Source organism: Natrix helvetica (assembly GCF_964273705.1).
Source record: "Natrix helvetica genome assembly, chromosome: Z".
Lineage (NCBI taxonomy): Eukaryota > Metazoa > Chordata > Lepidosauria > Squamata > Natricidae > Natrix > Natrix helvetica.
The window spans coordinates 1,145,986-1,160,772 of NC_138554.1; positions in this window are offsets into that span (position 1 = coordinate 1,145,986).

A 14,787-nucleotide genomic window follows, 5' to 3' on the forward strand; every position below is an offset into this window, starting at 1 on the left:
GTATTTTGCAAATTTGCTGATGGAAAAATTCTAGGTTTTCCTAGAAGTCAGTCAGCAGATGTTGACTTCAAAGGCACCGCAATCTGAACTCCCTCGTGGGCTGGTAGAACGTTCTAGAGGAGAACCTCCCATCCGTAGGGGGACGTTGTTGATGTTCGTGGTCTCCAAACTGGGCAAATTTAAGAGTTGCAGACTTCATCTCCCAGAATTCCCCAGCCAACATGGAACCATAATGCCCTCTTGGAGTCTTCTATATATATACGAAAACAAATATCTCTCTCTCTCTCTCTCTCTCTCTCTATCTCTATCTCTATCTCTCTATCTCTCTATCTCTCTATCTCTCTATCTCTCTATCTCTCTATCTCTCTATCTCTCTATCTCTCTATCTCTCTCTCTCATCTATCTATCTATCTCTCTCTCTCATCTATCTATCTATCTATCTTATCTATCTATCTATCTATCTCTCTCTCTATCTCTATCTCTCTCTGTCTATCTATCTATCTATCTATCTATCTATCTATCTATCTATCTATCTATCTCTATCTCTATCTCTATCTCTATCTCTCTCTGTCTATCTATCTATCTATCTATCTATCTATCTATCTATCTATCTATCTATCTATCTATCTATCTATCTCTATCTCTAGATAGAGATAGTGTTGGATAAGTAAGATACCCCTAACATCCCTCAGGGTGTGTGTTCTGTTAAGATACAGCCTGTTGTGCCTTCAAATGGCTTCTACTGTACTGCCGTAAAATGGATTCTACTGTACAGTGCATTAAAGTTGCCATGGTAACGGCTTCACAGCACTCCACAAGGGGGCTCCCTCTGGTAAGGGGGAAAATCCAACATTAAAAATTACGTTTGGTCCAGATGTCTTCCCCCTATAAATAAATCTCCGGGCCAGGCCGGGTTATCGGCTAGCATTGATTAGAATAGAATAACAGAGTTGGAAGGGACCTTGGAGGCCTTCTAGTCCAACCCCCTGCTTAGGCAGGATGCCCTGCACTACTTCAGACAAATGGTTGCTTAAACTCTTCTTCAAAACTTTTACTGGTGGAGCATTCACAGCTTCTGGGGGTTGTACCCAGTATTGGTCACCATGACATAAAAAACTCATGTTGAGATTCTGGGAAAACGTGCAAAGAGGATTAGAGGACGACCAAATATCAGAAGAACAGTTGCAGGAATTGGGTATGTCTTGTTTAATGGCAAAAAGAACTTAGAGGTAACATGATAGCAGTGTTCCAATGTGTGAGGGGCTGCCCCAAAGCAAAGAGGCTCAACCTATTCTCCTGTTGGGGAAAAAAAATATCCCTCTGGGTTCAGTTCCAAGTGGGGAAAAAGACACCGGATTCATTGGAAATTGCTTGGAAAGATGGTTTATTGATGATTTGAGGTCCTGGGGGCTGAAAAACGGTCAGAGATGCTGAAACTGCCCTGGTTTTATGCCCTCTCTGGGTTTTTGAATTTGAGCTTGCATTATGATTGGTTGTCAGATTCCCATGGGCCCATGCAGGGGCAACTCTGTAGGCTGTCCTGAGTCCCAAGCTTGGTTGACTCTTGCTGGGTGATGATGTAATGAAAGGGCTCTGGGCAATTCCTACTATGGCTCTGCCTGAAGGAGGGAGATCTTTGTTATGTGGAATCGACTGGATCCAGCCTTAATGGCCCATTGACAAAGGGGGGGACGGATGGACTGACATTCTGCCTCTTTTTTCTAGCATACCAAGAAGTAGGTCACAGTTTACTTTATCAAATGCCTTTTGGATGTCCAAGCACTGCATTTTGCCATACAGGCAATGAATGCCCTGATAACAATTCATTTAATGACCTTTCAAAGTTGTAACGGCATGAAAAAAATGACCGAGGATCATTTTTCACGCTTACGACCATTGTAAGCGATCAAAGTTCAAATGCTTGCCAATTTATTCACATTTATGACAGTTGCAGTGTTCCCCAGGGTCACACCATCCCCTTTCGTGACCTTCTGACGAGCAAAGTCCGTGGGGGAAGCCCGATTTGCTTAACATCCATGTGACTCGCTGAATGACTGCAGGGATTCACTTCCCGATGGTGGCAAGGAAGGTCAGAAAATGGAGCAAACTTCCCTTGACAACTGTCTCGCTTAGCAACAGGCCCTTTGGGGCTCAATTGTGGTCGTACGTCGAGGACTACCTGTCATTGACACTCAGCTACAAAACCCGGTGTCAATTGTTTTTGCTTCGCACAGGTTGCTTTTGCAAAGAGAGGGGAGCCGAATGTCAACTCTTAAAGTTGCCATTCTGAGGAAAGGGGGGGAAGCGTATTTCACGCATACTTTCGGCTAGATTACCGCAGCAGGTTTGGGAGGGGTGCACCTCATTGGGGAATATGATTTATGACACAGACTGAGGGGGGGGGAAGGAACAGGGGCAAAGTTCAGCCATAATTTAAATGAGGTCAGATTTGACTGCAATGGGATATTGCCGGAATGGTGTTCCTAATAAACAACTGGATTTCTTTTGAAGTTTGGTCTGAGGCTCATGAATCAATTAGGGCTTTTTTTTGGGGGGGGGGAACCTGACACCTGGAAGAAGAGGTGCTGGCCTATAAGACGAATTGGTGTTCCCCGAAACTGGCCCAAACCCCTTTTCCCGTTATCATTTTGCAGAGCGTGAATTCCCTCCCAAGCAACCCTTACTAAGAAATATATTTATATTTCTAATAATGCTCGTTTGAGGTTTCACTTCCTCCCAATCTTCAAATTTGACCTGTGGGGTTGGCCTTCGAACGCTTTTTTCTGACGCTTACGATTTTTTTTTAATTCTATTTTTTTTTTTTGCTTGTTTGCAACTTTTGTCTTGAGGCCGCTGAACAGGGGGCAATTTAAGGAAGAGCTGTCCTTAAAATGAACGCGGGTTTTTATAGCTGTAAGCGCCTTTTGAGTTCATTCAGTTCTCTTGGCCGAGGCAGAAATCTTCTTTCTATCGGTCGTCACTCCCCGATTCCTGCAAACAAGTCAGCAAAAATAAACGGATGTTGACGAGATCAGGGCAAGGTGGACACACCCATCCTCTGCCTAGCACCCCGAGAGAAGGACCCCCCCCCTTATTTGGGGCTGTGCTAGTAAGTTATTAGCTGGGGAAACAGCTCCTAAGTGCTGTTGCTATTTTTATAATACAAGTGGATAACCATTTGTCTGAATTTTATAGGGAAATTTAAGGCAGGGGGTTGGACTAGAAGACCTCCAGGGTCCCTTCCAACTCTGCTATTCTATTCTATTCTATTCTATTCTATTCTATTCTATTCTATTCCATTCCATTCCATTCCATCCCATAGTTTCTATTCTATTCCATTCCATTCCATATTTTCTATTCTATTCTATTCCATTCCATTCCATTCCATTCTATTCTATTCTATTCCATTCCATATTTTCTATTCTATTCTATTCCATTCCATTCCATATTTTCTATTCTATTCTATTCTATTCCATTCCATTCCATTCCATTCTATTCCATTCCATATTTTCTATTCTATTCCATTCCATTCCAGGAAGGAAGGAAGGAAGGAAGGAAGGAAGGAAGGAAGGAAGGAAGGAAGGAAGGAAGGAAGGAAGGAAGGAAGGAAGGAACCAAGCTCCAATCTTCTTCTTCTTTCTCCTCCTCTTCTTCTCCACAAACATTACTCCCTTCTACTACTGATGATGTTCCCTAGTTGGGTCATGAAATCTCTGCAAGAAACCCACCAGCTCAGAGACCACCAAGGACCCCACAGTCTTCCTCCTCCTCTCCACAAACATTATCCCCTTCTAGCACTGATGATGCTCCCTAGTTGGGTCATGAAACGTCTGCAAGAAAACAAGCAAGCTCAGAGACCCCCAAGGACCCCACAGTCCTCCTCCTCTACAAACCTTACCCCTCCCCTAGGATTGATGATGTTCCCTACTTGGGTCATAAAACGTCTGCAAGAAAACCACCCAGTTCAGAGATAACCGCGGACCTCACAGGTCAGTCCTGGCCTTTAAAGAATCTTCTCCTCCTGAACCTTCTCCCTTCCTCCTTCGCCTAAGACGCAGGGCCTGAGCTCGTGCCAGCCTACCTTGGCACCCCTCCCACCTGGGCAGAAGCTTCCAAGGTACCTGGAACAGAACATCGTGTGCCTCCGCTCACCTCCCAAGCCCTCCTGGCCAGGACATGGAGACTCATCCGTCTGCCTTTTGAAAGATAAAAGCGAAGCCCCGGGAGGGATCTGGGGGTGGGTGGATGGGTGGTGAGGAGAAGGCACATCCCGAGCCTATGTCGAAGTCCCTGTTCACACAACCCAACTTGGGTTAACACAGCCTACGTGAGTCCAGACTGTGAGAACAAAGGGGTGGCATTCACAGCTTAAATCTAACCAACTTGGAACATAGATTTATAGGGTCAGGAGGGACCTCAAAGGTCTTCTAGTCCAACCCCATGCAAGAGACCTTATACCAGGGATGTCCAAACTTGGGAACTTTAAGACAGCGGGGAATTCTGGGAGTTGAAGTCCACAAGTCTTAAAGTTCCCAAGTTTGGACACCCCTGCCTTATACCACCCTGGTCCAATAGGGATCTGTAATACAGGGAGTCCTCCACTTACAACGGTACATTTAGTGACCGTTCAAAGTTACGACGGCACTGGAAAAGGCAACTTATGACCGTTTTCCACATTGATGACCGTTGCAGCTTCCCGTAATGAAAATTCAAACGCTCGGCAACTGACGCATACTTATGACGGTCGCAGTGTCGTGTGTGTGTGTGTGTGCGTGTCACGTGATCCCCTTTTGCGATCCTCGGTCCAGCAAAGTCAAGGGGGGAGGGGGAAAGCCCGATTCACTTAACAGCAGGGTTCCTGACTTAACAGCAGTCTGGATTCGCTTAACAACGGTGGCGGGAAAGGTTGCAAAAATGGAGTGAAACTCAACAAATGTCTCTCTGAACAGCAGAGATTTTGGTGCTCCATTGCGGCCGTAAGCCGAGGACTCCCTGTATGGAAATAATTTTCCAGTAATTAATTAATTCACCCAAGTGTCCCTTAAGGTGAAATTCTCCACACTGAAAGTAAATCAGTTGAGGACCCAAATTTGGCCACCTTAAAGTCCTGCAATGATAGATAGTCCTCAATTTATGACCACAACAAGGGCGGCTTTTCCATTGTGAAGGAAGGCAGATGTTGGAGGCTTGGGAAAAAGTGCAGAGAAGGGCAACTAAGAGGGTCAAAGGCCTGGAGGCTAAAACATGCGAAGAACGGTGGCAGGATTTGAGTTTGGCTACTCTGGAGAAAAAGAAGGATTTTTGGGAGGGGGGCATGATAAGTGTTTGAGGGGCCGCCATAAAGAAGAAGGCGTCAACTTATTCTCCAAAGCACCTGAGGGCACTTTTTCAAGCATCGTCCTATCTCGAAACGGTCACTAACAGAATGGTCGTAAGTCGAGGACTATCTGAACTAACCACCCCGTGTTGTCATGGTAGAAAGGAGGGGGGAGTACATTTCACGCATCCTGTCGGCTGAAGATGGATCTCAGGTTAGTGCAGCCGGCTCGGGAGGGGTGGCATCTTACAGGGGAATGTGATTTATGACACAGAGGAGAGGGAAGGAACAGGGGTAAAGTTCAGAAGAAAATCAAACAAAGCACAGGCTTGACTGCGAACAGATCTTGCCTAACGAAGCTCATAATAAATCACTGGTTTTGTACTCAAACCTTGACTCGATAATTATGAATTTATTGGGGCATCGTTACGAAATTTGACACCCACCTTTACAGCAGCTGAGATTAAGTTGTTATTATTATTTTCTTAGGGAAAGCAGTTTTTTTTTTTAAATTTGTGTATTTTTTTGACCGCAGGAGTTTTTCGAGATTTCGGACGTAATGAAAAGTGGCATCTAATTTGTAAGAATTAAATCCAGGACTAATCGCTTGACTTGAGATTGGATTGGATTTGATTTGATTGGCCCTCTGCTCAATTCAGACAGCATCAAGAACGACAAAAGCAGGGATTCAAATATGGGAGGGTGGGGAGACTTTGATGAATTAATTAAGCATAATTTAAACCCCTCTCATTAAGGTTAAGCAGAATTGGGATTTGGAATCCAGCGGTCAGAGGTTGTGTTAGGAAGTTGAAGCTGTGTGGACTTCAACTCCCAGAATCCCTCGGTCACTTTAAGATTGGTGGACTTCAACTCCCAGAATTCCTCGGCCACTTTAAGATTGGTGGACTTCAACTCCCAGAATTCCTCCGTCACTTTAAGATTGGTGGACTTCAACTCCCAGAATTCCTCCATCACTTTCAGACTGGCAGACATCCACTCCCAGCATGGCTCCCTGGGGAATTCTGGGAATTGAAGTCCTCACAGCTTGAATTGGCTGAGGCTGAGAAATGCAGCTTAGTTCCTCCCCCCCCCCAAGGGAAGGACAAAGCCTTGGCCCCTCCCAGTTTGGCATGGCCACGCCCACAGTGGCCCTCATCCCCCCCCTCCCTCCCCCAGCTGTCCCAGTGTCTAGATGGGGAATCTGGCAAAAGGATTTGGACCCCAAAGAGGAAGTGATTGGACAGCTCCGGAAACAGGAAGCCAGGCCAGGAGTTCAGCTGGGGGTGGGGGTGGGGGGGCAGAATAGGCTTGCTGAAGGGGCCTATTCTTTCTTTACTCCCTCCCTCCTTCTTTCCTTCCTTATCCTTCCTTCCTCTTCCCTCCCTTCTTCTTTTCCTTTGTTCCTTTCTTCTCTTCCTTCCTCTTTCTTTCTTTTTTCTTTTTCTTCCCTCCCTCACTCTTTCCTTCCTTCCTTCCTTATCTTTCCCTCCCTCCTTCCTTTCACTTTCCTTCCTTTCTTCTCTTCCTTCCTTTCTTTCCTCCTTTTTTCTTTCCTTTCTTTCTTTCTTCCCTCCCTCCTTCCTTCCTTCCTTCCACCCTTATCCTTCCCTCCTTTCTTTCCCTTTCCCTTCCTTTCTTCTCTTCCTTCCTTCCTTTTTTCTTTCTTTCTTTCTCTCCTTCCTCCTTCCTTCCATCCTTATCCTTACCTCCTTCCTTTCCCTTTCCTTCCTTCCTTCCTTATCCTCCTTCCTTCTTCTTTCTTTCTTTCTTTCTTTCTTTCTTTCATTCTTCCCTCCCTCCTTCCTTCCTTATCCTTCCCTCCTTCCTTTCCTTCCTTCCTTCCCCTCCTTCCTTCCTCTTTGTTTCTTCTCTCCTTCCTTCCTTATCCTTCCCTTCCTTTCCCTTCCTTTCCTTTCTCTTCCTTTTCTCTTTTCTCTTTTCCTCCCTCCCTCTCTTTCATCCCTTCCTCCCTTTTCTTCCCCTTCCCTTCTTCCCTTATCTCTATTCCATCAAGAGTCCCTGCAGTTTTCTTGGCGAGGTATTTTTCTTTTCCACAGAAAGAGCGCAGAGAAAGGGGCTGGCCCAAGGTCTCCAAGCTGCCTTTGTGCAGGACTAGAACTCACAGCCACCCAGTCTCCACGACACCAAAGGGCTTCTCCTTCCCTCTCCCCCCCCCTTTGTAATCCTTACCATGCCCTACGTGGAATCTGCCAGCCGTGTATGTGTGTGTGTGTGTGTGTAGGGCTAGTGGAAGGGAGGGTCTTTCCCCCCTCCCCAGTGTGAACGGAGGGGGCAAAGGCACCCAGAAGCCCCCAGGGTAAAAATAAAATTGGATTCTATGGAGATACAATAAAAGTTGATTTAGGTCACTCAGGACCAATCGATCCCATTGGGATGCCGTTAATTGAATGCCATTAACACAATTTGTGTGTGTGTGTGTGTGTGTGTGTGTGTGTGTGCAGCGATTTCTCCCTTGTGTTCCCATTGGCCCTTTTAGCCGCATGGCCTTTTCTTAAAGGCGTGCGAAGGCCGCACAATGAATGACGGGGGCTCCATCTGCTGGTGCGTTTGTGTTGTTGTCGTTTCCAAGGCGGGTGTCAGACTGGCCTATCCAGCTCGTTCATCGCCTTGACAGGAAACACAACAATGCAACGAGCTAATCCCACTTTGTGGTGAGGCTACCTCAACAACATCTTAACCAGGTCTGAAAGTACAAATACGCCCGCTGTCTCTTTTAGAGACTTAGTAGAGTTTCTTTCCCCCCTTTTCCCTTATACAACTGCGGGCTGCGTCTCCTCTTATCTGATCGTCCCTGAACAGCTGCCATTCTCCTAAGAAGACAACGGCTCTCAACTTTGGCCCCTGGAAGATGGGTGGACTTCAACTCCCAGAATTCTCCAGCCAGCCAATGCCGGCTGGGTGATCCTTGGCCAGTCACTCTCTCTCAGCCCTAGGAAGGAGACAATGGCAAACTGCCTCCGGAAAACCTTGCCAAGAAAACCACGGAGGGGCATCTCTAGGCCATCTCCATGGGACAGATTAGAATGAGTGAAAGAAAAGGGAGGGAGGGAGGGAAAACGAAAGGGAAGAGAAAGTTAAGGGAAGGGAAGGGAAGGAAGGGTGAAAGGAAAGAAGGAAAGAAGGAAAGGAAAATTAAGGGAAGGGAGGGAAAAAGGAAGAAAAGAAAGGAAGAGAAAGTTAAGGAAAGGAAAGATAAGCGAAGGGAAGGGAGGGGAAAAGAAAGAAAAGGAAGGAAAGAAAGAAAAGGAAATATACAAAAGGAAGGAAAAGAGAGGGAGGGAGGGAGAGAAGAAGGAAGGAAGGAAAGTGGTCAGTGTCTCCCTTCAGCAGGCCTATTCTGCCCTCCCACCTCCCCAGCTGAACTCCTGCCCCTCGGTCGCTCTTGGCATCCTCCCAACAGCCTCTGCCCATTACAAGATGGAGATGGGGGGGGGGGGGTCAGCCCACTGCGGGCGGGGGTGGTGGTGCCCTGAGTCATGGCCTCCCCCCCCCATTCTTGAAGAGATGCCCTTCTGGCTTCCTGTTTCCGGAGCTGTCCAATCACTTCCTCTTTGGGGTCCAAATCCTTTTGCCAGATTCCCCATCTAGACACTGGCAGAGCTGGGGGAGGGAGGGGGGGATGAGGGCCACTGTGGGTGTGGCCATGCTAAACTGGGAGGGGCCAAGGCTTTGTCCTTCCCTTGGGGGGGGGGAGGAACTAAGCTGCATTTCTCAGCCTCAGCCAATTCAAGCTGTGAGGACTTCAATTCCCAGAATTCCCCAGGCAGCCATGCTGGGAGTGGATGTCCGCCAGTCTGAAAGTGACGGAGGGATTCTGGGAGTTGAAGTCCACCAGTCTTAAAGTGACAGAGAAATTTTGGGAGTCAAAGTCCATTAATCTTAAAGTGACGGAGAAATTCTGGGAGTTGAAGTCCACTTAAAGTGGCCAAGTTTGGAGATCTTGTTCTATAGAGAATGTATGTTAGAAGTCTATGAATCTTTGGGGGAAAAGGGGATTTTTACTTAAATTTTGTATTCTTTTGAACACTTCGGTCTCATTTTCCCAACTCCAAAAAAATATCTGTCGATGTGAGTCTTTCAAACTTAAAAGCCCTCCAGAATTGGAATTCAACATTATCCAAACACAAGTAGTAGAACAAAGTCAAACTAGAGTCTTGGACTTTAAGAAAGCTAATTTCAATAAACTTAGAGAGAGCTTGGGAAAAATTCCATGGATGAGAATCCTCGAGGGGAAAACAACTCAAGAAGCTTGGGAAATTTTGAAAAATGAGATTAGAAAAGCCCAGTCTAACACAATACCAATGAAGAAGAAAAACAACAGCTCCCAAAAGAAACCAGCATGGCTGCATAAACAACTATCTGACAAACTGAAAGACAAAAAAAGTAAGTATAAAAAGTGGAAGGAGGGGGACATAACTAAGGCAGAATATCAGCAAATAGCCCGAGCCTGTAAAGATGAAGTGAGGAAAGCTAAGGCTCACAATGAAGAAAGGCTTGCCACAAAAGTAAAAATTAACAAAAAAAGCTTCTTCCAACATGTTAAAAACAAGAAAAAAGTTAAGGAAACAATTGGTCCATTGCTAGGAGAAAGTGGCAAGAAGGTGACAAGCAACAGGGAGAAAGCAGAGCTATTTAACTCATGTTTTGCATCTGTCTTTACACAAAGGGATAAAACAGTCCAACCTATCAAAAGCAGCACCACAAAATTAGGAACACAAATTGAAATAGGGAAGAAAATGGTAAGTGAGCACCTGTCTACCCTAGATGAGTTCAAATCACCAGGACCGGATGGATTACACCCCAGAGTTCTGAAGGAACTAGCAGACGAGATCTCAGAACCACTGAATTATATCTTTCAGAGATCCTGGAGCACCGGGGAACTACCAGAGGACTGGAAAAGAGCTGATGTGGTTCCCATCTTCAAAAAAGGGAAAAAATTAGATCCAGGAAACTACAGACCTATCAGCCTAACCTCAATACCAGGAAAGATTCTGGAAAAAATAATCAAGCAACGAATTTGCGAACACCTAGAAGCAAACAAAGTAATAGCCAAAAGCCAACATGGATTTGTCAAAAAGAGATCATGCCAGACTAATCTTATTGCATTCTTTGATAATGTGACAAAATTAGTGGACCAGAGGAATGCCGTTGATATAGTTTACTTGGACTTCAGTAAGGCTTTTGATAAGGTAGACCATAACCTACTACTAGATAAAGTAGAAGAATGTGGGTTAGACAGCATCACCACCAGATGGATTGGTAACTGGCTGACCAACCGCACTCAACGTGTAGTTCTCAATGGAACTGCATCTACATGGAGGGAAGTATGCAGTGGAGTACCCCAAGGCTCTGTTTTGGGCCCAGTACTCTTCAACATCTTTTTATTGTAATAAAATTTTATTAGTTTTCAAAATTTATAGGGAAAAGGGTAAATGGACAGGTATACAAATTTTGGCAGTTGCAAAGTGTGTGAGGCCCCCCTCCCTCCATACCCATAGCGTACATTTATATATAATGCATTAGTATATAATTGATTATAATCAGCATATTAGTTCTATTATTAAATTCAATCAAATTAAACATTACAATATAAAATCCAAATATAATTCCATTTTCACTTTCGGTCAATTTATAATAATATGATTTTCATATTTATTTCTGTGATCTGAGTCTTCTTGCTATTGCCCCATCTCCCTCCACTGGCAGAGCTCTGGCCCCTCCCGTGTCCTGCGTATCCATTGTAGTGTCTGGTGGTTTCTCTAGGAGTGTTTTATTTTTTTCCATAAAGGCCTGCGCCTCTATGGGTGAATTAATTCTGATTCTTGTCTCCTCCCAGAATATCAGCATACCTTCAGGCATCAACCATCTAAACCACACCCCTTTCTGGTATAATTTATTCGCTAATTGCGAATAATTTTTTCTTTTTTCTCTAATCTTCTTAGGGATCTGCTTCAGAATGGTTATCTCCATATCATGATATGTCAATGCTTGCCCCCTTTGTACACCCAGAATTTCATCTCTTGTGGTTTTTCTAAGGAATTTAATGTGAACCTCCCTGGGTAAATTGTGTGTTCTAGCATAAGCTGAGTTCACTCTATAAACCAGATCTATATCCCACCCCATCTGTTGTTTTTCTTTGTGTGTATAGTCAGCCAGAATGTTTGTCATGATGTCCCTTATATTTTCCCCATCTTCTTCTATAACATTTTGAAATCTAAGATAATAGGACATTCTCTCAAATTCTAATTTCATCTGTTGGATGTCAAGATCTTTGTTCCCTTTCTGCACAGCTTCCACCACCCCCCTCACCTCCTCCACCCCCCCTTCCACAAGATTCAGTCTTTGTGAGTTCTTATATATTTGGGCTTGATTTTCTTTAATTTCATCTTTCATTTCCCTTAACTGTTTCTTGATTTCCTCCTGGCCCTGTAGAATTTGTTGAAGCATTTGTTGAAAGTCCATCTCTGTAGTCTTATGTTGCATCAGTTCTGTTATCTTTGACTGTGTGGCTGGACTGGATGTTGCGGATGTTGGAGCAGAAGTGGCAAAGCCAGGTTTTCCAGGAGGGGGTCTTTTAGATGCCATCCTTTATAACGTTAAAAGTTCAGTCCAAATATGAAGTAAGCAATTAGAAAAGAAGGGTAGCCAGGTGAATCCGGGAGCAGAATAACCAGGCAGAAGAGAATCTCTCCAATAAGTCTGGCAATAGATAGAAAATTTCCCCTAGAAGGTTAAAAAAATACCAATCCACAAGAGGTTCCTCTGGGAGACACGGAGACAAAGACCGGAAGCCTGAATTTTAAAGGTGGAGTCAGGTTTCAGAGTTCATAAAGACAACGGAAGTGTGCCATCTTGCCCTGCCAGTTTTGGGCACAGAGGCGTAACAAAGTTTTAAAAAGTTCCAAAAGTCCTCAAATCATTGTAATATGTAAAATTAAATTGAAAAGAAAATCATCTCAGCCTAAGTGAGGCTTCATTCGTTGGCTCTCCCCCCTCCTCCTTCCCCGGGGGCTGAGAGCAAAATTGTTTCTCGCCGCTTGTCCAAGGGGGGGGGGGAAAACCCCCCTCCCTCCAGCCGCCCCTCCAAAATGCTCCGAAAGTTGTTTTAAAGTTTTAAAAGCTGAATCAAATCTTCATGCAAAGTAAGGGATGAAGAGAGAGGCAACCTCACCGCACCGCAGCTGCTTCCTTCAATTGTAGCATTCTCCAGTCGGCTTGTAGCGAGGCGCGAGGCGTGGAAACGCGATGCGCCCTCCGAGCTTGCTCCCCGGTGCCTTGGGCGCGCGAGAGAGCCCCCGCCGGCTGCCGCCGCTGCAGGAGACCTCCGCGATGCCGCCCCTCCGGCAGGACCCCTCTGCGGGGTGTCCTGTGCCCCCCAAGGAGTGGGGAAGCCCACCGGGGAGCCGGAGCGGGCAAAGAGCTGCCCGTCGCCGCCGCCGCCGGAACCGGAACTCATTATTATATATTATTATTTCATGATGAGAGGTGAGGCTCTGCCTCCCCTGCCTCCAATGACCGCACGTCCCCGCTCTCTATCTATCTATATATCATCTATCTATCTATCTATCTATCTATCTATCTATCTATCTATCTATCTATAGCTATCATCTTTGTCTGTCTGTCTGTCTGTCTGTCTCTCTATCTATCTATCATCTCTCTTTATCTATCTATCTATCTATCTATCTATCTATCTATCTATCTATCATCTATCTATCTATCTATCTATCTATCTATCTATCATCTATCTATTCTATTCTATTCTATTCTATTCTATTCTATTCTATTCTACATCATATTGTAAGTAAACACACACACACACACAAACGCGTATATACATATATTACACACCAGGGTTCTGAAGGAACTGGCAGACGAGATCTCAGAACCACTGAATTATATCTTTCAGAGATCCTGGAGCACCGGGGAACTACCAGAGGACTGGAAAAGAGCTGATGTGGTTCCCATCTTCAAAAAAGGGGGGGAAATAGATCCAGGAAATTACAGACCTATTAGCCTGACCTCAATACCAGGAAAGATTCTGGAAAAGATAATCAAGCAACGAATTAGCTAACACCTAGAAGTAAACAAAGTAATAGCCCAAAGCCAACATGGGTTTGTCAAAAACAGATCATGCCAGACTAATCTTATTGCATTCTTTGACAAAGGGACAAAATTAGTGGACCAGAGGAATGCCGTCAATATAGTTTACTTGGACTTCAGTAAGGCATTTGATAAGGTAGACCATAACCTACTACTAGATAAAGTAGAAAAAAGTGGGTTGGACAGCATCACCACCAGATGGATTCGTAACTGGCTGACCAACTGCACTCAACGTGTAGTCCTCAATGGAACTGCATCTACATGGAGGGAGGTATGCAGTGGAGTCCCCCAAGGCTCTGTTTTGGGCCCAGTACTCTTCAACATCTTCATCAATGATTTGGATGAGGGAATAAATGGGGAACTCATCAAATTTGCAGATGACACCAAGCTGGCAGGAATAGCCAACACTCCAGAAGACAGGCTAAAGATACAGAAGGATCTTGACAAACTTGAACATTGGGCACTATCTAATAAAATGAAATTCAATGGTGAAAAGAGTAAGGTTCTACATTTAGGCAAGAAAAACGAAATGCACAGGGACAGTATAGGTGGTACCTTGCTCAACAGTAGTAACTGTGAAAGGGACCTTGGAGTTCTAGTGGACAACCATTTAAATATGAGCCAGCAGTGTGCAGCAGCTGCCAAAAAAGCCAACACAGTTCTAGGCTGCATAAACAGAGGGAGAGAATCAAGATCACGTGAAGTGTTAATACCACTTTACAATCCCTTGGTAAGGCCACACTTGGAATAATTGCATTCAGTTCTGGTCGCCACGATGTAAAAAAGATGTGGAGACTCTGGAAAGAGTGCAGAGAAGAGCAAGAAAGAGGATTAGGGGACAGGAGACTAAAACATATGAAGAACGGTTGCAGGAACTGGGTATGTTTAGCTTAAGAGAAAGAAGGACTAGGGGAGACATGATAGCATTGTTCCAATATCTCAGGGGTTGCCACAAAGAAGAGGGAGTCAAGCTATTCTCCAAGGCACCTGAGGGTAGAACAAGAAGCAATGGGTGGAAACTAATCAAGGAGAGAAGCAACTTAGAACTGAGGAGAAATTTCCTGACAGTGAGAACAATTAATCAGTGGAACAGAAGTTGCCTCCGGAAGTTGTGAATGCCCCAACACTGGAAGTCTTTAAGAAGATGTTGGATAGCTATTTGTCTGAAACGGTATAGGGTTTCCTGCCTAGGCAGGGGGTTGGACTAGAAGACCTCCAAGGTCCCTTCCAACTCTACTATTGTATTGTATTGTATTTAATATCAATATATTACATTTATTGAGGCCAGGTTTAAGGTCACTCAAGCAGGCCGATCGCTCGGTGTCTTTTTCTGCGCATTTCAAAAAAGA